The sequence below is a fragment of the Corythoichthys intestinalis genome, chromosome 21, assembly GCF_030265065.1.
Source record: "Corythoichthys intestinalis isolate RoL2023-P3 chromosome 21, ASM3026506v1, whole genome shotgun sequence".
NCBI classification, from domain to species: Eukaryota; Metazoa; Chordata; class Actinopteri; order Syngnathiformes; family Syngnathidae; genus Corythoichthys; species Corythoichthys intestinalis.
The window spans coordinates 22,968,938-22,991,118 of NC_080415.1; the positions used below are offsets into that span (position 1 = coordinate 22,968,938).

The following is a 22,181-nucleotide window of genomic DNA, read 5'->3' on the forward strand; positions in this document are numbered from 1 at the left end:
TTGATACGCTCCTCCATGTTGACAAAGTGTGGCGTGTGGATGTCAAATTCCGGGTTGGCCAGTGTCCTCGAAGTTGATTTGTCGATCAATAAATCCGTTGCTGATTGGCTGTGGCGCCAGGTGACAGCGACAGAAATAGAACATAGTTATAGTTCTAGTTAGTTAATAGTTCCCATGTTAACCTAATTTTTTAAGCAGTGTACTGGCTGATGTCAAAATTGATCAAGAATAAAATACATCCTCATAAGTTTGTAGTTTTATGCATTTGTTCTCAAATTATTTATCGGTTAAACAGTGAAAAGTAAAGGAAAACTTTGGATGTCAAATTACAGTGTGCACCCCTCCATCTTCTACTTGCGCCCCTAAAATTTTAAATTCGGAGCCACTGTGCTCTTAGCAAAAAATGTTAGTCTGGAGCCCTGTCACTGCATGTTTCTTGTAAAAACACCAAAACTAATTTATATGATCATAGATTCATATGGGTTTGCAGTTATGATGCCCCGCCAATAGAATTGTAAACAGTCAATAGAGAGTACTCAGCATATAGCGCATTTATCTACACAATTTTATCATCCCTAAAGCACTTTAGATTAGTTCATGTTCACCCATTTACACACACATTTATACAACAATGAATGGAATGGAATCTCGGTATAATGTGGCTAGTAACATGAATGAGTTTGACATTCCTGTGTCTGTGAGGATTGCTGCCAAGAATTGACGTCAATCACAGACAAATATTGAGGTGGTAACTGGTAGAAAATGTTTGAGATGCACAATGTCCTCAATGCTGCTTTCTGCGCACAGTTGACGACTGCCATCTATATCAGGGCCCATGAATATTGAGTGACCAACTAAATGAGGCATACCACGCTTTGACATGCTGAACATCTACCTTTGGCCTGTGCCTTCGAACAAAGCCAACACAGTGAAGCAGAGGAACAGATTTGTTTGTTTGTTAGGTGGTGAAAACAAACCGCAATGTCTCTTCAGAACAAAATACAAAATGTTCGTAGGTAAGCTAGATCACAGGGAACTGACTTTGTCTTTCTACATTTTTTTTTTTTTTTTAATAAGCTAGTGTGAAAAAAATGCACTGCATTCTGCTCGCTAGATGCTGACATTTACATTCTTGGAAGATGAGGAGGAAAAAAACACATGTTTTCCCCTCTACGGTAATCCCTGCTGGTATCAAAATGTTTGCTCTCTAAATATTTACCCACCCAGAGTCACATCTACAGCTCAACACACGCACCTTGAGACATCTTTTTCTGAGTGTTGCGTCCCAGAGGAGATGCTAGGAAAGCGCTGTAGACTGTTTTCTGAGCGACTCGACTCTTCTGAACACACGGCGCACACAATCCTCCCGACACCTCAAACGATTTGAGGGTGAAAGGGATATTTACCACCAACATACGGGAGGGGGGTTTAAATCCCTTTCTGAGGGAAAGGTGTTGATTTACCTGCATGGATATCAGTTAGTGTAAAAATATTAACAGTTTAATAGACTTCATCTACAGGGTGAATGTATCTTTTAATCCAAAAATAAGGCTGATTTTGTTCAAACCATCACTTCATCAGTTTTGGAGCCAGAGCCTTCAGCATGGCAGCTCCAACTGTCTAGAAGTCTCTCCCTTCTAAATCCAGAACAATTTGCATTAAAGCAGCTTTTTTACACCAGGTGGGAATCTTTGGGCACCTAACGATTCGATTACGATTCAGAGACTCCGATTCGATTATAAATCGATTATTGATGCCGCACCCCCCCATTTTTTTTTTTTTTTTAATGTTTTGTATATTTGTTTCAAAATTGGTAAAAAATCCTCTCAGGCTAAATAAACCAAACTAATATTTTAGTATCAAGTTACCGGTTAAAAACAGTAAATAAAATACTCATGTCCCCATTCTGTATCAGCATCTTTAAAATACATTCAATTAATTTAATGTTGTGAATCAACCGTTAAAGTTGTTAAAAATGCGCCCGTTATTCCATAATTTCCCTCATGTCTACTTTCGACATGTGAAAGTTTTAAAACTGTTTCATCATTTAAAGATAGATTCAAGTCAAGATTTTGCCAATTTTAGATCAAGAGTAACTAGGTTCTCTACAACAGAACCTTCTAGAGATGTCTACTGTTTTAAGATGGCGCCTGTTTACTAGCGCGGGAAAGTCTGTCATTTCACATCTAGTCTAGATATATGTGATAGCTACCATAGCCGTATGTTTGTAGCAACTAGCAACTGGGCGCTGTTTGTAGCGGCTAACGGCCGCAGTCAGGTTTTTATTTTTTTTTACCTAGCGGCATTAGCTGCACATGATGTTTAGTCTGCGCTGACTGCGTTTTATTACCGCTTTACCTGGTATAATTCAATAATCGGAATTTGGATGTTTGTGAATCGTTGTCGAATCTTCCACGGCCGAATCGTGAATAAGCTAAGAATCGGAAATTTTGCACGCCTCTAATAATCAGTGTTGGGAATAACGCAGTTATAAATAACATCGTTACTTAACGGCGTTATTTTTTCAGTAACGGGATAATCTAACTATTTTTTCCGCCGTTACAACGTCGTTACCGTTACTGACGGTCAAAATCGGTGTGTTACTTACGCTGAATAAATTGAAGAAACTACCAGCCGTAGCGAGTCTACTCTGCTCAGTTTATATGTCATCCAAGACTTGGGGTGCGTTCAGGTTCGAGAATAGTGCACATGTTTTGTTTAGTTTAGTTTAGTTTAGTTTTGTTTTGTGCTTTTTCTTAGCAAAGATATACAGTGGGGAGAACAAGTATTTGATACACTGCCAATGGGAAAACCCATTGACAGTGTATCAAATACCTGTTCTCCCCACTGTACCAAACAGGACGTGCTGGCACTCTGTTTCTTTAATAGCACATATAACTTCAACATTAACACAAACGTACAGCTCTCGGCAGGCCGTGTCTCTAACTCCCTCCCGCATCATGTGAGAGATAACAATATTGGCGCCGTGTGCACTTTAGGGTGCCTCGGATAATTCTGTATCAGAATATTACAGCACGTACTTCTTTTGACACCAGGCTGTTTGTCCCTGCTCATTCAATTAGACAATGCTTTCCAAAGCTTGCTAACGTTTCTGTGTTTGCTACACCTGAATGCTAGCCTCGTTCCCATCCCCCACTGTCAGCCAGCAAGAATGCTGCTTCCATCTTGAGGACGGCAGACGCTTTGAGGGTGACGGGAGGAGTAGGGGGACGAGGCTACCTGCATGCACCACCTGGATAGATGAGATGGAAGTGATTGTGATTGGCTGAGGGTTAGTCATGTGTCATGGTAAGCCAATCAGAGCCGGTGTTTTCACACACAAACCGGAACAGCGCGTGAGGCAAACACACACACGCAAACCAGATGCAGAGGGATGTGATGGCAGAGCATTCAGAGGAAAATTTGTCCTTTACAAGGTGGAGATATACATACTATTTCAAGTCAAAATACTTGAAGTACAGTAGGCTATGTCTACTTGACCAGTTGTCTCAGGTTGTGAGAGTTAGATTTAATTGATTAAACTCACTTTATATTGTTTACTGCTGATTGTTTATTTTTGTTGCATTTCAAATGTAGGATAAATCTGTTGCTGGTGAGGTGCAATAAATATTACAAGGTTCTATAACACAACTACCCGTCTGTTCTCTATTCAACTGACTCGAATACTGCTCAGAAAATTTCAAATTCTTTGACATACAACAACAACTTCTTTTTAAAATAACGGAAATAATTACTTTCCCTGGTAACTAGTTACTTTTACTATAGAGTAATTCAGTTACTTTTTGGAAGGAGTAGTGAGTAACTATAATTTATAAAGTAACGTGCCCAGCACTGTTCATAATAAACAATCATCCAGACTTAGCGATTGTTGACGATCGTCCTTAAGAATATAGCTTCCAAAGCAACCCCCCCAACCCCTCCTTGTCCTTCTGGTCATGTTGCGCATTTTTTAAAATTCTGTCCCAGCCTCCGCCAAGGCAGCCTTGTACCACACAGACACTGAGACGATTGTTAAGATTGATAACCTTTTTTTTTAGTGTGGCGAAGTCATTTGAATGGCTTGGCTGCTATTTTCAATAGAGTTAAACGCACTGAAGAATGGCAATCAGCCCGAGCTTTGTTAGGTTTAATAATGCCTTGTTAAAGGTCAGCATCACTGATCGTTCCGCATCACGACTACTGTTTGGGTGTAACATGTCCTCAACATGGTGTTGAACGCACGTGTCTGGCAGGTTACACATGAATCCCAGTGGCTGCACTAAAGAGAAACACAATGCAAGCTTTACAACCCTCAATGAGAGGTCCAAAGTGCAGTTGTCTTCACGAGGGATGGGAGAGCATAGTGTTGGCGTATATGCATAGGAAACTGAATCAACCGTCTTTAGCCAGCAGACTAGTTTAGAACACATCCACAAGCTTACAACCACTTCTTTAGCCCTTCAACCAGCAGATTAGAGTCGAATGAATCAACTGCTGTTACAATTACTTCCTACTGAGTCAGCAAACAAGTTGCTTGATTAGATTATCAAAAATCAATCATGGAATAGCCTGTTTTACTGTCCTGGAGTACAGCTGGCGACTCCAGTCGCCGCTTTTCTTGCAAAGACATCTGTGCGATATCATCTTAAATGTTCAAGGAGTTGAAGTGTTCCGAGTTCCTTTTTCAGGTCTTAAACAGTTCTCAGAAAAAGTATCAAAATCATTCACAGCAATGAATTTTGACTGGGAGGGCTAGCAGTGAATGAACATGTTTCAGTGCCATTGAAGTTGATTGACGCCCAATAAATTTTAGCTGGGAGGCTTGGCACAAATTTGGTTAGAAATAGGGGTCTAAATAACCAGTTTCTTGACGACGTGATTCAATATTGATTCTTTGGACATCAATATGATATTTGCTCATATTGAAGGGCCTCCAACTGGTTTAACCCCTTCCAACCTAAGCATGCTGCTGAAGGATATGACGCGTTTGCGTCTCTAAACCAATAAATACTCTGAATTTAGTTGCTATTGCCACATCTGGGAGATGATTGAATGAAACTGCGCAGATTTTTTTTTTTGCCCAGCAGAAGAAATGCGGGCCTGAAAGGGGTTCTTGATTATGCAATACAATATCAATTCCTTGGACACCGATATATTTGCGCATATTGAAGGGCCTCTAACTGATTTAATATGATGTTCAGTGCGATTTTCGACATGTTTAGTGCATATTTTTGACACAGACAATGAAAACCATTGTTTTAAACAGCATATTTAGTAGTTCACAATATTTATCACGTTTTACATTTCAATCTATTTGATTGAATCGTTCCTTAACCAAGTAATGACATGACAACCCTAATTATAAAACACCGAAATCATAAAAATACGATATTGCAAAGTCTGCTTTGCAAAGTTTTTCAATTCGAGCAGTGTTGTTTTCGTCAACAATGACAACGAAAATATTTCGTCAGCAAATTATTTTTTTAATGACTGTGAGGTCCCAATGACGTGCTGAAAATATGTCTTGGGAGACTAAAACATAGCGAGATGGATGCCAGTTGTCGTCTAACGACACCAGAACGAGATGAAAATTCGCCATAGTTTCCATCATGAATTCACATTGTGTGGTATTTTCTTATTGTATGTGTAGTTAGCACGCATTTAGCAGTATTTGGTCGTGTCACTCATGTGACGTGCTGCGCCCCAACCGATCCCCCCCGCCCCACACACATGCTTACTCACCAGCCAGTGAGTAAGGCTGTCCCCGTTCCAGGCTTCTTTTTTGAAACATGTATGTCAGGTGCTGTTTGGTAAGTTTTGCTTTCTTATCTTGGCTGGATATGCGATGTTGCTTTAGCCTTTAAAGGTTTGTGCTGAGTGATCATCACACATTAAACTAGCTTGTAGCATTAGCATTAGCATTAGCGCGGTGACTCAGTGTCTTCTTAAATTCTTAGAAAACATTTTACATACAGTTCGTATTGTGTCCAGGTGAGTTTAATTAATTACAAATAATCTACGGAGTGTGTATTTTCATCATGAAAATGGTGATATCCTTGTAGACTCTGCAGTTATGTGCTCATCTGTCAAGTTCATTCGAAATTGTTATCAACTTTTATTATTTAATTTATTTATTCATGGGCTAAATCTTTTGACGTTTATAGACATTTGGAGAATTGTCGACTAAAATATGACTAAGACTAATAAGTATTTTTTTTCCCAAAAGACTAAGGCTACGACCAAAATTAAAATGGCTGCCAAAAACAACACTGAATATGAGTATCAATCCAGATCAATGTATCGCTACACCCCTAGTTGTAACAACTGTTGATTTAGTCTCAAATAGTCAACAGGCTAAAGTGTTAGTGACGCTGGATTAGTCACTCGTAACCAAGTTTGCTCTCTTAGGAATCGACAAGAATTCCTAAACAATGAGACATCTGGTTAAAGAAGCCGTAATATTGAAGTGTAAGAATAATTCCGGTATGCAGACTCAAGCCACATATTTGATTGCGGTTCTCAAGCGTGACGAAGACTTTGCTTCTCGCTTCCCAAACGCATCCGCTTGGATTTTATGACTCTGGTTAAAATGCAAGCATTAAATATTCATGCTGCATGAGGGCTTTCACCCGTGAAGCAGTCTCCCACGCCGCCTCATCTTCTTTCTCTTCACAGAAAGTGAGAAACTTTTTAGTCGGGGGTGAGGAGAAGGGTGGTGCTTAATATGGCGACAGATCAGGGAAAGAACCGTGTTCTGTCTGGGTGCCCTGCCCCCATCACTAAAGAGTCATAAACCACCACAAGTGGTAACTCACAAGGGTCATTCTCCAATAGAAGCCCCCCCACAACACCACCCTTTTTATGCCTAACACCCCCTCCGGCCAGCTCAGATTAGGTTTCACATTCCAACCTCACAAATAACACACACTAAGGAGGAATGAGACACCTCCGCTTTTGTTTGGCACATTTCTGACCTGGGCAACATATTTCATCATCGACTTCATTTGCACCAGCAGTCAATGAAGACTCGGGAATCAGGATACGTCCTTGTCTTCTCTTTTCTCCACCCAGCATGGGCGCAGCGCTCACACTGTGGTGTGGATGACTAACAAATTACTGATGTTTAAAACGGGTGGTTCAAAAAATAAGGGCCTGACACACAACTATGAGCTAAATGGCCAAAGTGTGGGTGTTAAAATCTGCAGAACAGTACGTTAAAGAGTCAATATTCCCACTTTGAAACTGACACTGTTTGTTTTAACTAATATGCTGGCAGAAATAGTGTCCATAAGGACATTTGAGACAGTGTCAACTAGTTTGTGAGGCCGGGGATTCTATTTCAACAACTTTGCAGGCTAAAGAAGCACTTGTTTTAATGGTTGTTGAATCAATCTCAGCTGAATCAGCTAGCTAAATAAGTTGTGTCTATAAAACCTCTTCCTTTGCTTTTCACTTAATTTCATTGGTTAAAGAAGTGTGGTTGTAAAATCTGCCTGCTATCGATTTCAGCATCAAAACAGTGCGTGGTGTTTTATATTAAGAAACATAAAATCAACACATTACCCAGTCCGACAATGATAAATGATTGAAAGAGCTGGAAATTATTCCAACATGACTGACTTGTGTCTTTCCAGCCATTGGTTCTTGATTTTTTTTTTGTATATCTACTCCTAATAGCCAATCCTACCATGTTTAAACTTGCTAGCAAATGCAAATTTATGGACCCAATTGGCATTACTGAACAAAATATTCCATTTAGCCTATCTCAAATCTCAATACAGCAGCAAATCATTGAATTTAGACATGAGAACAAGTGCGCCTTGTGTTGCTAATTACATTAACCAGTAAATATCACATCCGCATGTTATCTCCCTTAACCTCATCGAGTACGCTCCATGAAACTAAACACTGAACCGAACTTTAAATACTCACTAAAACTGCGAACTAGCGGGAGTTGGGTGAAGCAACACTGTTTACAACTATTAATCACAAGAGTGTGTGTTTTGTGTTCCCCTCCAACACGGCTGCAGCTGTACGAGCAGGCAGCTCCATTGTCGGGACTAACAAGGGGGCGCAGAGGTCACTTGCATTTTCACAAGAGCTTTGCCGGAGGGGCGAGCGGCACACTAGTCTGTTTGGTATGGATCTGCGCTAAAGCTCCCTCTCTATAGAGTCCCATCATCGGCGCTCTATTATAGCGGGGGGATAGATTAGATTAAGTGAGATTATGCGGCAAAAGGGGCTCCCTTAAAAAGAGCAAAAATAACACACTCAGGGTTTAGCGCGTGAGTCAACATCGGGATTAAGGCGAAGAGCACCGCGAATCCAATGCTAATATGCACAAGTGTCCTCTTTGAAGTCAAAAGCAACAAATGTGGCGACGTCATATTCGGGCAAAGCTCGCCACGCGCAGAGCAGTACGACTTTCGAGTTTAATGACAACAGAAATGATGTTTCTGAGTACCAAATGAGATCAAAACCGATGCTGCCAAATAGGGGTGTGACAAAATATCGAAATGGTGATATATCGTGATACTTTGTATCCAAAAAGGTTATCGATATCCTCCTGTCAAGAATTGAGATATCGTTTTAAAAAGGTGTCAATTAAAAATAAATAAATAAATAAAAAGGCTGCCATTGACGGTGCTCGATGCCCAATCCATTTAGACTGGGAATGTTCGTTTATTCAAAACCAGAGCATTCACAGTCATTTGGTCCGATTTTCGGGGCATTCACAGGTCACTTGCTTTTCATTTTAGGGCATTTACATGTCAATTCCTGTTGAGTTTGAGTCATTGCCTATTCATTTGGGTGATTCCCAGGTCACTTCCTGTTCTGTAACGCAAAATAAACAGCAAGTGACCCATAAAATACCCCAAAATCAAAAGGAAGTAACTGAAATTCAACAGGTAGATGACCTTAAATGGCCCAAAATTACTCTTTGCCTGGCATTGGCTGCCACTGACGGCCATAGACGTTCAATCCGTTTGAAGTGGGAGGGATGGCAGCGAATGGCAGAATGTTCATTCGCTGCCATCCTCCCAGTTCAAATGGATTGGCCGTCTACTAGTGATAAACTCATTCCAATTCACCGCAGAAAGTTGTTTTTCTGTTTATTCGTTGTTTGTATAATATCCTACAATGATGTCCTGACCATTGTATCGAAAATCGTTGTATCACTATATCGGCAGATCATCGTTATCGTAAGCTTTGTATCGCAAATCGTATCGTATTGTGAGGTACCAAGAGGTTCCCACTCCTACTGCCAAACCATTCTGAAAAAAGTGGAAAAAAAGTTGTTTTTTTTGCTGAAACTACATTAAATGGTGTTGGTAAATGGTGTCATACTTGTATAGCGCTTTTCTACCTCTCAAGGTACTCAAAGCGCTTTACACTACATTGCCATCTACCTACTGGTGACACAGCACCAGGAGCAATGCGGGGTTCAGTATCTTGCTCAAGGATACTTAGGCGAGTTCATCAGGGTGGAGAATCGAACCCACAACCTCTGGGGTTGGGGGACAACTACAACACCACTGAGCCACGCCATCCCCATCCCCATTAAGTAGGCATACTTTTATTTTGAAGTCTTAAGTGTTGACCGAATCATATAACAATGTTTTTAAGCAGACCGGTACCTAGTCATTGCCTGAAGAGTTCCAAGATCTGGAAGCCAGGTAGCAGACATTTAAAAGAGACTGCAAGAAAAACGACGCAATTTGAAAAAGAACGTTACCTCTCCTCAGTGTGTACATAAAGAGAGAAAGGATGTGAAATGTTTATTTAGTCCCTTTATTAGTCCTTTATATATTTATTGGCAACAACTTATGAACGTAAAAAGATGTATTTAATCTCAATGAAATTGATTTTTTTTTTATTATATATTTTGAGTGAATGGATTCATGAGATATTTCCTATGGGAAATATTGCTTCTGTTTTTGTGGGTTTTGGTTTTAGTTAGACTTTATGGAAGAGTTTAATAAGAAAAGCAGTGATACAATTTTTACTGATTAAAAAAAGGTCTTTTTCAATTGATCACTTTGTCATACTTTCCATCAAAGTGTCAGGTGAAATGGACTTGAGGCTGATTTAGTTTTGAAGGTTTGGATTAGAGCTGTCCAGACTAGTCCACGTCGTCGATAACATAAATCTGTCGACGAGCACACCATCCCGTCGACCGTTAATAAAGGGTTAACAAATTATATGCGTGGAAAGTTAAGAATGGCGGACACTCTGTATTTAATTGGGGAAAGTGGCACAAAGCCGAAAAAAAGCTTACTAGAGTGACCAAATCATGGATTTATTTCAACGAAACAAAGGAGGGTACACTGTCGTGTGCCAAACTTGCATACCACGGCAGCACATCGCCATGACTGAACAACTGAAGCGCGGTCACCTTGGTGTCATTTTGGAAGACGACAGGAGACAACAAGCTGGCGGATCTTAAGTCCATATAACGACATTTTTTATTGAAGTTGCCTTTTTATGTGGGTCGTACGACAGAGTATTAAGGGCTAATGTCAGGCTAATTTAGCTGAATAAGCAGTTTTAACCTACCTTTAGCCGTACTTTATGTAGCGCGTTTCCGCTTCCGTTAGAATCAACAATATTGAAATCATCTTGTGTTTTAGAATCTGTTTTACAGATAAGGAAATCGTTGTTAGTTTGCTTCATCTACACCAAATTATAATCAATAGAAGAATTTATACTAATGCTTCGTTGTAGCTCCCAGCGAAGATATATGTATGAAAGTGCGTAGCGGCTCACAGCTGCATTACCCCTACGTAATAATGCGACTTTTGTTTCTTGTAGCAATATTACGACTTTATTCTTGTACTTTTTAAAAAAATTTAATTTATTTATTTGGCCCTAATACTGTATTGGTCCGAATATAAGACGACCCTGATTATAAGACGACCCCCTCTTTTTCAAGACTCAAGTTTGAAAAAAGACGTTTTGAACACCAATTTTTTATACAGAAAATAATTACAGTACATCCGAAACAAATGATTATAACAATATATTTGAGAGAAAAAGCACATTATTTTGACTCATTCAAATCTTAATATCTGAACATTTAAATATGTAAACTAGTGCAATCACATTCGTAAATGAATGGCTTCTGGTTTTTAAAATGTAAATAAAACAGCAAAATTGCAATAACCTACATTAACCATCAAAGTGAAGTCTAACTGTAACTGTAGTCTTGCAACAAATCTGAATAAGGAAAAACATTGCAATAAAATAATACAAACTGGTTAAACTTGAGAGTAGCTGATATCTGTCATGACAGAACATCGCTTCAATGATATCTGGCACCATCTAGCATCGTGAATGGGGAGAGTAGCTGAGATCTGTCATGACAGAACATCGCTTCAATGATATCTGGCGCCATCTAGCGTCGTGGATGGGTATAATGTCTAGACCGCGAATATAAGACGACCCCCTCTTTTTCAGTGTTATTTCAATGCAAAAAACACCTTCTCATATTCGGGCCAATACGGTACTCCATCGTAGTGTCGCATCAACGTGCATCATTAAGTTTTTTTCACGTACTTCACTCCAGTGATACGTGAAATTTTTCTACTCTGCTGGTGCTCAATCTAATATAGACATACCACAAAAAAGAGAATTGTTTTGAATCCTGTTGGAAAAGTAAAGTCCCAGTGTTCTGAATCTGTTTACATTCCATTCTTTTGCACTAGTTAATGCCATCAGCATTATTATTCTTATTTATGTGTTTATTTGTACTTTAATCCAGAATTCAAGTGTTTCAAAATATTTTTGTGACTTAATAAAGGTCAACAAAAATTTAATTGCAAGAATAGTAAGAACAAAAACAAAAAAAAGTTCATAAAAAATTATTAGACAAGTCGACTAATCGTTAAAAAAAGTCTGAAGACTAATGGGGAGAAAAATAATCGTTTGGGACTGCCTTAGTTCAGATGTAGTTATGTGGTTGCTGGGATAACTGGTGACTTTGACTTGTGTCTCTAGGTAGTACAAACAGCTAAACACAAAAATACAAAATAAAAACACAGTTTCAAAATGTAAGGCATCTTTTCTTGGAACAAACTGCAGTAGCCAAGACTAGCAGGATCTGTGCGTACGTTTCCAGTCGAAAAACAACTGCCATCACCAACATAACCCAAAACATACACCGAGTGGTTGCACACTATAACGTGATTAAATTATTGTGTGGTCTGGCGACATTCCCGGCACCTCAGCCGCCACAGATTCTCCTTCCCTGAGCTGTGTTTTCAAAATAGAAGCCTCATATTAACAGTCAACAGTCAAGATGACAGCATCCCTCCGTTGTAAAAACTCCTCGACGGAGGGAGGAGAAGGGGGTGCGGGGGGTTACAAATCACCGCAAAGGCGCACACATGCCCGACATGTACTCACACATGCAAGACGTATCCCCTGCCGTCGGGAGATAAATCACCGGCAAAGAAGATGCACTTTCCCCTTCGACTGTATGGATTTATTCAGACGCTGACATTTTACCCGTGAAATCTTGAAGAGTCTTGACGATAAAGCAGGGGAAATTACACACACTCACATCAAGTTGACGGGGAACGTTTGCAACCACCTGTTTAATGTATCACGCCAAGCTGTAGTATTTTAGGGTCTGTAAAAAAAAGGCTAAAGATGAATATATCCCAACGGGACATACATCATTGCATCTGAAAAAGTGTCAAAAATGTGTCGCCAAGTAACGTTATGGTGGCTTTTTTACCATTTGAAAAACACGTTGGAATTTGGACTTGCATGTTTTGCCATCTATGATTCCAATATTTTACTGATATTTGCCATATATTACAAAGGTGTAGCAATAAAGGTAAAAGTTTGGCACCAACACTGGTTGAATAGTCTATAACGTGTCTCAGAATTACTCACTTTTAACTCAGTAACTGTTATTTTCTATCACCTAACCACTAATTATGGACTTACCGCTTTATCGCAACCAAACAAAAAGGTTAACAACTGGGTTGTACGGTCTGAAGGACTCACACTTTACAACTTGATTGAAAACATGATTGTTTAGTCTAAAACAAACGCCTGAAAATGACCAAATAAGAAGCTCTTTTGTATTCTCTTTATCACTTACACACAATCATCAATAATATCCCTTAATCATAACAAAAATGTTAACCTGGCCTGCCAAGTCAACCAACGGTTGACCACCATAAACCTACCGAATGTGATGCATTAAAATCTCCTTTTTATCTATCTTCTTTTCTATCTTCTATTACTTTTTACAATTTCACAATTACAAATCCATCAAATATGTTGAAAAACTTGATTTTATTTGTACTCATATGGGTCCGAAATGTGGCTACTTTGAACCTGAGAGACTTATTAGACTAGGTTCAGACCACAGGTCTTAACGCATGAATCCGATTTTTTCGTGTTTTTCCGACTCGAGTGAGGCATCAACTTGACGGTCTGAACTGGACAAGTCGCATAAATGTGGATCATTTCAAATCCGATCTGGGTCACTTTCGTATGTGGTTTAAATCCGATCTGGGCCACATTTTCCAGAATGTGGCGGCGGTCTGAACTGTCAAGTCTTCCAAATCAGAATTCATGCAGCAATTACATCAGCAAAGAGCGAGAACGGCAGCGATGTAGCTGTGCATTAGTGTTAGCGCCTAGCTTGAACTTGGCTTTTACTTGGGAGGCTGGCTTGACCACAGTCCTAAAAAAAATGAAATGAAGACAAGGATAACACTAATAATGCTCAGTTTTCTTTCTGTGCGCCAAAGAGGACAATTTCAAATTTGATCTGGGTCACTTTCATATGTGGTTTAAATCCGATCTGGGCCACATTTTTCCAGAATGTGGCGGCGGTCTGAACTGTCAAGTCTCCCAAATCGGAATTCATGCAACAATTACTTCAGCAAAGAGCGAGAGCGGCAGGCAGGATGGCAGTTATGTAGCTTTGCGTTAGTGTTAGCCCCTAGCTTGAGCTCGGCTTTTACCCGGGAGGTGGGCTTGACCAAAGTCATAAAAAAAATAATAAATAAATGAAATAAAGAAAAGGATAAGCCTGATAATGCACGGTTTTCCTTCTGTGCGCCAAATGAGCAATATTTCAGTATTGCTTACGTGGCCACATGCGTTCTATCAATCCATATAAACTTTGAATATACAGTAAGACTAAATGGGGATTATTAATGTCTGTTATTTGTGTCCTGTTTTTGGAAATCAAAAATATAATCACCCTGGAATGAGTACAGCCAACATGTGTAGTCATTTGTTTAGATACTTCTGCGCATGTAGGTCAGTTTGCTCAGCGCTTGTGGGACTGCGAATTAGTGCGCATGTGTAATACCTGAATGGGGTCTATGGACAAAGGCAGTCTCAACGGGCACGCCAAAAAACCTGATAGGACACAAAAATCGGAATTGTGCACTAAGACCTGCAGTATGAACCTAGCCATAGTTTCAACCCCCCAATCACTAATCATTGACTGTCGGCAAAGAAACTCACTTGTAAGCTTCAGCTTCTACCATCTATTAATCATTGACATATGACTTTGCGCATAAATCATGACGATTAATTTGTTGGTTGTGTGGTCAGCAGTACAACATAGGGAAGCTTTAGGGAAGCACCAATTCTAAGTGCTTGCCTTTTTTAACCCATTTAGCCAATCGTCTATGAATGGAATAACAATCCAAATATGTCAAAGGAGCTTAATGGATTTTCCAACACCTTGGCAACTAAAAGCAAAAATCTTCAGACCTCTATTTACAGCAAATTATTATCAAATGCAGAATTTTATCAGCCTAGCCTGACTGAAGAACTTCCATTGACAGACGTTTTTTTTTTTTGGGAAGCCGCTCCAGACAGCGTCCTCCTGCCGACCGCGTGATTCATCCCAGGAGACGAGAACCTTCACAAACCTCCCACAAGCTCAGACCGCAGACCAGTGAACTAGTTTTTTTGAAGAAGCGCTTAAGAGGAGATCTGAACGGAATTCCCAGGATGAAATCAATGAAAATGACGACACAAGAGCCAAAACACATTTAGAGAAATTGTGGGTACAAAATAACTCCCTGCGCATCATGTTTGCGTTTTCTCTGGCTCTGTCCAACCTACGTTGTACTGCCGTTTATCAACTCATTGCCTGCCATTGACGGCGATAGACGTCCAATCCATTATGACCGGGTGCTCCGTCAGCGATCCTTAAAATTTAGATGTTTATTGCTGTCAATGGCAAGCAGTAAGTTAAAGAAAAGAAAAGGTTTATGCTTTTCTTCTGTCATGTCTCGAAATGGAAGTCAGAATGCTCAGAATATGCACAACTGTCAGTGCTCCACACGAACACTTCCCAGTGGCAGGGCAGGAAGTAAAGCAGTTAATAAATAGTCCTGGGCCAGACGCACGTGCTGCGTTGCAGATCCGCGCCTCAATGTGCCTTTTGTGCGACGGCTGCCTGGCTGGCTGACTGACTGACTGGCTGGCTGGTGTTTCCACACGCTCGCCTTGAATGGAAGAAGGTCAGGGCCGGTGGGCTCGGCCCCCATCGGTTATTCAGGAGCCCTGCAAAAACCTGCTAGTGGGGCCCCATAAACGCTCATTTATTATGATAATGAAGCCACTGGAAGTTTGACTGTTGCCAGTGAAGAGGGCCAGGTGCCTGAATCAGAAGCCATTCTGGGGTGGGGAGGCAAGCGTTTTGGGGTGACATGACTCAAATGTAAACAAGCATATAAGACAGCAACAACAGCTCTGGATACTGCACCATCACATCACAACAAAAACTAGACAAATGTCTGCAAATGTGTGTCATTGTCTGGGAGTCAACTCCTCCCAACAGTGGATGCTACTATGCAGAAAAGATGTGTAGAAAATGCCACTTTTGCCACTGATACGTTATCCTTAATTAATAGGAAGCAACTTGTAATAAAGCAGGGACAACAGTGCAATGCACGCCTTTCTGTCTGTCATAACTCTGCACCGTATGCATGCATGTGCTGCCAAATTGGGGAAGAAGCATTCCGTTTCAGTGTAATCGTGCACTGCAGTGACCACTATTGAGTCTTTTCCAGTCATCCTGCAGCGTGCAGGAATCAGCTCAATAGCACACAATAAGACAAAAGGTTTGTGCTTTTTAGGATAAAATTATCTAATTAAATTAAAAAGCTTAGACTTATTTTGAACACCGCGGTGTGTGGATGAATCACGCCGGATGCACGCAGGTTATTCGCTGTCGAGCCTCCAAGCCGGAGCTCCCACCTCCGGGCTCGGAGTTCCGACCACGGCTAACCCGACTAAATGCCCCCCTCCCCGGGCAGCATGCAGTACGGTTCCCGGTGGAGGCAGGAGCCACGCGAGCGGAGGTTTTTCCTCCTCGGTGCCGGTCACTCTCCTATTGTTGGTCGGAAACAATCTGAGCCCAAGTGGGGAGGACAAAACAAGACAAAAACCTCCCCGAGACGAGCGATACTCGCGGCCGCCTCGGCAGCGGTGAACGGCGGCTAAGTTGGCAGCTACTCACCGGCGGGGGAAGCGGAGAAAGTCCTCGCTAATTGTCGCCTCTTGTTTTTTAAATACGGTCCCCGCGAACAGCTCAACGTCAGCGGCGAGTAAAGTGGATAGACTCCGGCGGAGCTCAGTAAGTTGAAGTGTCAAATTACATCGGCTATTCTATTACTACCGCTGGGACTCGAGCTCCGCGGCTGAGCGAAAAACCCGGGCCGGAGGTTAGTGCTCCGTGCGCGGGGACGAGAGAGGGAGTGGACCCGGACTGACTGCTGAAGATCTTTGGTTCTCGTGTTAAATGCAATGCTTGCAACTGGGAAGTAGTGTTTTTTTCCTCGAGGCTTGTGCATTGAGATACGATGTCCATTCGTTCTTTGATCATGCTCGTAACTCGAATGCCTCCACAAATCCATCAAATGATTTGTTGTGTTTTGGGACTGGTTTTGTTGGTACACAAACCAGTAAATGCTTGATTTCTTAGCAGAGTCGTTCTCAAATCAGAGTTTCCCAAAATGAATGGAACTACAGTTAATATACAGGGACTGTTTGATAGCATACTTTATAAAAACGTACAGATAATAGAATTCAAGTATATAGATTACTAGTTTTTGACATATTTTGCTGTCATCTGGGGGAAGTATAATAAACAGAAAGTAAGCCACGGTAATTTAGTTCTTAGCAGAGGATGAAGAATTTATGTCTGCGAGTGTTATATTCTCTGTCTACATATGTTTTATCCACTGTATGTGTTTGAATATCCATTGCTTAAAGGATGTCACTCATGACACTGCAACACTGATGCTTGCTGTTTGTTTGGTCATCTGTGGCACTTTTCAATTTAATCAAGGCAGAGCAGTGTGCAGTTTGATGATATAAAATTCCGCAGTCACGTATAGGTCACTTTTTTCTCTAAATGGCGAAAAAGTGGATTTTGGGGGACATTTTGGGGTATTGTTCAACATATTTAAAGCATAATTACTATTTTACAACATTTGAACAGTTACAAGAAAGACCTATCAACCAAATTCTGTTGTACAAAAAGTTGACAAAATACTGTTGAATAATGATGAATTTCTACATCGCGGTTACAATTTTTAAAAAAATCACTTGTCATGTATGACTGGGGCTGAGGCACTGCCTTGCTGCAACACAGGCAGTCACCGCCCACACCCACCACCCTCCACTGAGCTCCCCCCTCAGGGTCCTCCATCCTCCATGTTTTGCGGGTGGCCGCTCTCTGATGGAAAGCTCTGAATAACAAAGACATGTTTGAGAGCAGCACACTGCACAGGCATCAGCAGCAGAGGCAGCCATGACTGTGCCAAGCAGCATCATACACACACTGACACACAGAGGTGGCAGTGAGTACAAGTACAGATGCTTGTGTAAAAATGTGAAATTTTCAAAGTTAGACCCTTTCAATGGAAATGAACTAAAATATACAAAATAAATGCTTACCTAATAACGGAACTTAAATAGTTGACATCGATTTGTCTTGGACTTGTGATCGATTAATTGAAATTGACTTGACTTTTGTCTAACTACGTCGTCCAATCCCTGATATATGACTTCATTCCAATGTCATATTCTGTTTGTTTCAAACAAAAGTTGGATTCGAGATCTGAACTGATGGGAAACATTGAACACCAAATACTTTTTTTTGTCCAACTATTGTTAAACTGTTTTTTGAGAATGAATTCACAAAAATTCCTGCGAACATCTGGGGGGAAAATGTGCAATTTTGGTTGTAACTCCCCCACTCATTTCTGAAATCACTAAAATCTCTAGAAATGCCTTGAATCTGTTGTTCCGGTGTCCAGCCGATAAAGAACAATAATAATAATTAAAAAATAAAATGAAATAATAAAATTAATTAGGCAAAAAGCCATTTAAAAATGTTGCACATAAAAATGTGAAAAAAATTGAATTAAAAAAAAAAAAATCAGTTGCTGTATTTTTGATTCAGTTCACTGGACATTGTGTTTCTCCTTCAGGCCACATAGGCTAGGTTCATACCGAAGGTCTTAATGCACAATTCCGATTTTTTTGTCATATGTTTTTTTGGCGTGCCCATTCAGACTGCCTTTGTCCATTGAGCCTGTTCAAGTATCACTCATGCGCACTAATTCCAGTCCGAGATGCACTGAGCAAACTGACCCACATGCGCAGGAGCATCAAAACAAATGACTACACATAATGCACACATACGGACAGTTTGCCCCGACACCCGGCTGTGTAAGCAATCTTGAAATATTGCTCATTTGGAGAAGAGAGAGAACCGAGCATTCTCAGAGGCAGTTTACATGGCGACTCTGCGACACAAACACACAATGAGTGAGTAGCGGACTCGCCTCGCCTGCATATGGTGTTGGTGAAGACGAAAAATTCTGAATCCTGCCCCCAAAGTGGAAGAATTCGATTGCGGGGGATTGAGGGTGCTTCCTCGGCATGCATATCAAATGCTCCCGCGGCACGAGACCGCGCCGATAACGTCAGCACTCGTACACGTCACATTGGGCGTGCGCAGCGGTGCTACTAAACATTAAAAACAGCAAATATGGCAGAATGTCGGCTTTAATTTACTGTTTTAATAATAGTTTTAAATTAAATATGTTGAATGTTTCCATTTTTGTGCCTTTTTGAACAAAAGAAAAAATTCCATTGCTTCGAGTGGGCGGGCATATTTTTTTCCGGGCTGAGCTTGGTGGGGTCAAAGTGCATCATTCTCTGTCGCCCTGTAAATCTGCACTGCCCCCTAGGGCCTGGCATGAATACTACATCGTTTTCATGCAGATTTGCGACATTGTTCGAATGGAGACGGAAATGCAAATTTGTAATTTTTCGTATTCTCGGAGAGTCACCATGTCAGCGGCCCCTCAGGCTTATCCTCAACCCATTTTTTTTTTTATTACTGTTTTTAAGCCCGCTCCTTCCTCAAAAGCCGTGTTCAAGCTAGGCGCTAACACGAATGCACAGCTGCACTGCTACCGTAGTGCTCTGTCTCTCTCGCTCTTTGTTGACGTAGTTGCTGCGCGAATTCCGATTTGGGGGACTTGACAGTTTAGACCGCAGCCACATTTTGGAAAAATGTGGCCCAGATCAGATTGTAACCACATACGAAAGTGACCTAAATCAATTTTGAATTCGTCCACTCTTATCCGACTCTTCCCGTTAAGACTCTCAAGTTAATGCATGACTCGAGTCGGGAAAACATGAAAAAAATCGGATCCGTGCATCAAGACCTGCGGTATGAACTTAGCCATACAGCTTAGATGTTCTTTTCAGAGGATAAAGAATGTTGGCCAGTTGCTCTACTGTTTGCTTTTGAATCCATAACACTCAGGTAAAGTAGCCAATAGTAAGCAACTTTCTTCAGAGTCATTCACTATTCCATACTCCCAAATACCTACTATATAAGGATTTTTATTTTAACAGATTATGCATTTATTAATCACATCACAATTCATTGACTGGGACTCAAAGCAAAAAAAAAAAATTGTTCAACACATTTTATGTTTTTTTCCTACCATCAAAGCACGTACGTATAGCGCCACCTTGTTCCCCATCCCACCCACTCACTCACATTGACCCACAGTGGCCCCTTTAGAGCCAATCAAAAGTTACAAACTAGCCTGTGTTGCTGTCATTGACTTTAAATTAGGGATAGGAGTAGAACGAAGGGGAGGTGGTGGTGGGTGACTAGACTTGTGTCGTTGCCCCCCACCCCGCCCTCCTTTCTGGTCCCGTGTGTCTACCCCAGCTGTCTAAAGTTAGGGGGAGGGAAAGACTCGGGACAATAGACGCCATTTGTCCTGCTAAAAGGTGACAGGAAGCATTGATTTCAGCCTGCGCGTGTGCTTGTTGTAAACTAACCTCCAATGGAGCTACTCTCAATGGTTTGCTTTTCAAGGGCTCCCAAAGCAATACTACATTGCGCAATTATTATATCAATTGGAATTATTCATATCATTTGGAGTGGATAAATACAGTGGCATCTTATACGAGCGCTAAAACATGCTGCACATGCTTGAACAGAACATTTGCAGTCGACAATAGAAATCCTGTTTGTTGTTGTCAAAACTGTCCTGCGTTTTCATCTTGTCATAAATTGTGCCGCACCTTCATGAAAAGTCATAAATCAGAAGCAGTCACGGCAGAACGACTCATTGTTGCATTATGTCTTAGCTCACTCGTCGATTATGTGAGTGAGTGTCATGGGAAGAAGCACTCAGTTGAGGTTATTTAAAGCGAGATCATTATGGGAAATGGACTGGAAATTGAGGTTGTTTTTTACTGCTGTCAAATTTCAAAACAGGTCAAACTGGGAGAAAAAAAACACTACGTAAGGATTAAGATGTGACATTTTCTCATTTTGAGGAGCGGGAAATCCATCCTGTAAGAGTGTCTTCACTAAAATGTCACGGCACAGCTCAGAACTGCGTGATTCTTATTTTTTCTTTCTCGCTGCCAGGCTCATTAAATGTAATAACACTACACCGGTAATAAAAAGTTCACATTTCCAACAAGAGTAAATCACCAAGCTGACAAACACACTTACGCTTTGACCGTAATTGACTTTCTTTCTACTCTGCGCAGTAATGGGGCTAGGAATAGCTTGTTAACCTCCTGTCAGGTAATGCGCAAAAGAAAGAAAACCTCATTTATTCACGCCGCAGCGATATTCCTGAACATCAGCAGCGGGATTTATCGAGCGGGACGCCGACTGTGAAAGGCTTATGGAACGTAAATATTCAACAATTTGGAGTCTGGTAAAACGTCTGAGAAATTCATATCAACTTTAGTACGGCAACACAACATCACGAAAGCCGCTTTCCACGTTAGCGTGCAATGTGACCTGGAATCGACACAAAATGTATGTTTTCAAACAGAGCCGTGTGCCGGATCATTCCTGACTGGCTGCTTTCAGACATGAAAAGTCAGCCGATGCGCTCATTAGGTTTGGTTTTCGCCATCAATGCCACTGAAACATGATCACTCATTGATAGCGCTGCAAGTTCAAATAATATTATTATAGTCATATTAAAGAACGTGGACGCTTTCCAGCTTGCACGTCAGTGTAGCTCAGAACCAAAAACCAAAGCAAAACTTTAGGGGAAGTGCAACTTTACATTTAGACCTAAATAGAGGAAGTTTAAAGGTGGGAAGTTGCAGACATGAATAGTTTAAGTTTTGCACAAGAACCAGACGAAAAGATTTCTATTATAATTACAGTAATATGAATATTAATATGTGCCTTTAGAGTTGTGCTCAGTATACGTTGTTATTATTATGTACTTTGAAAGAACGCTAACGTGCGTTACATTTTTGGAACATTTTGGAACTTCACCTCGACTAGATATGAAGCTTTCCTCGAGAGTCGAACCTACCCACATATACAGTGGGGGAAATAAGTATTTAGTCAACCACCAATTGTGCAAGTTCTACTTAAATAGAGAGGCCTGTAATTGTCAACATGGGTAAACCTCAACCATGAGAGACAGAATGTGGGGGGGGAAAAACAGAAAATCACATTGCTTGATTTTTAAAGAATTTATTTCCAAATTAGAGTGGAAAACAAGTATTTGGTCACCTACAAACAAGCAAGATTTCTGGCAGTCAAAGAAGTCTAACTTCTAACGAGGCTCCACTCGTTACCTGTATTAATGGCACCTGTTTTAACTCATTATCGG

At 40.8% G+C, this 22,181-nt stretch overlaps 2 protein-coding genes across 2 annotated transcripts in view; one reads left to right on the plus strand and one right to left on the minus strand.

Moving 5' to 3' along the window:
- The window catches only part of LOC130909140 (zinc finger MIZ domain-containing protein 1-like), a 175,233-nt gene extending 158,493 nt beyond the window's left edge, over positions 1-16,740 (minus strand). Inside the window, exon 1 of the mRNA XM_057825258.1 lies at positions 16,508-16,740. The gene's annotated coding sequence lies outside the window, so the exon portion shown is untranslated. The remainder of the gene's footprint in view (positions 1-16,507) is intronic.
- polr3a (polymerase (RNA) III (DNA directed) polypeptide A) overlaps positions 1-22,181 on the plus strand; it is a 168,989-nt gene that overhangs the window by 35,519 nt on the left and 111,289 nt on the right. The gene's annotated exons all lie outside the window — the stretch shown is intronic.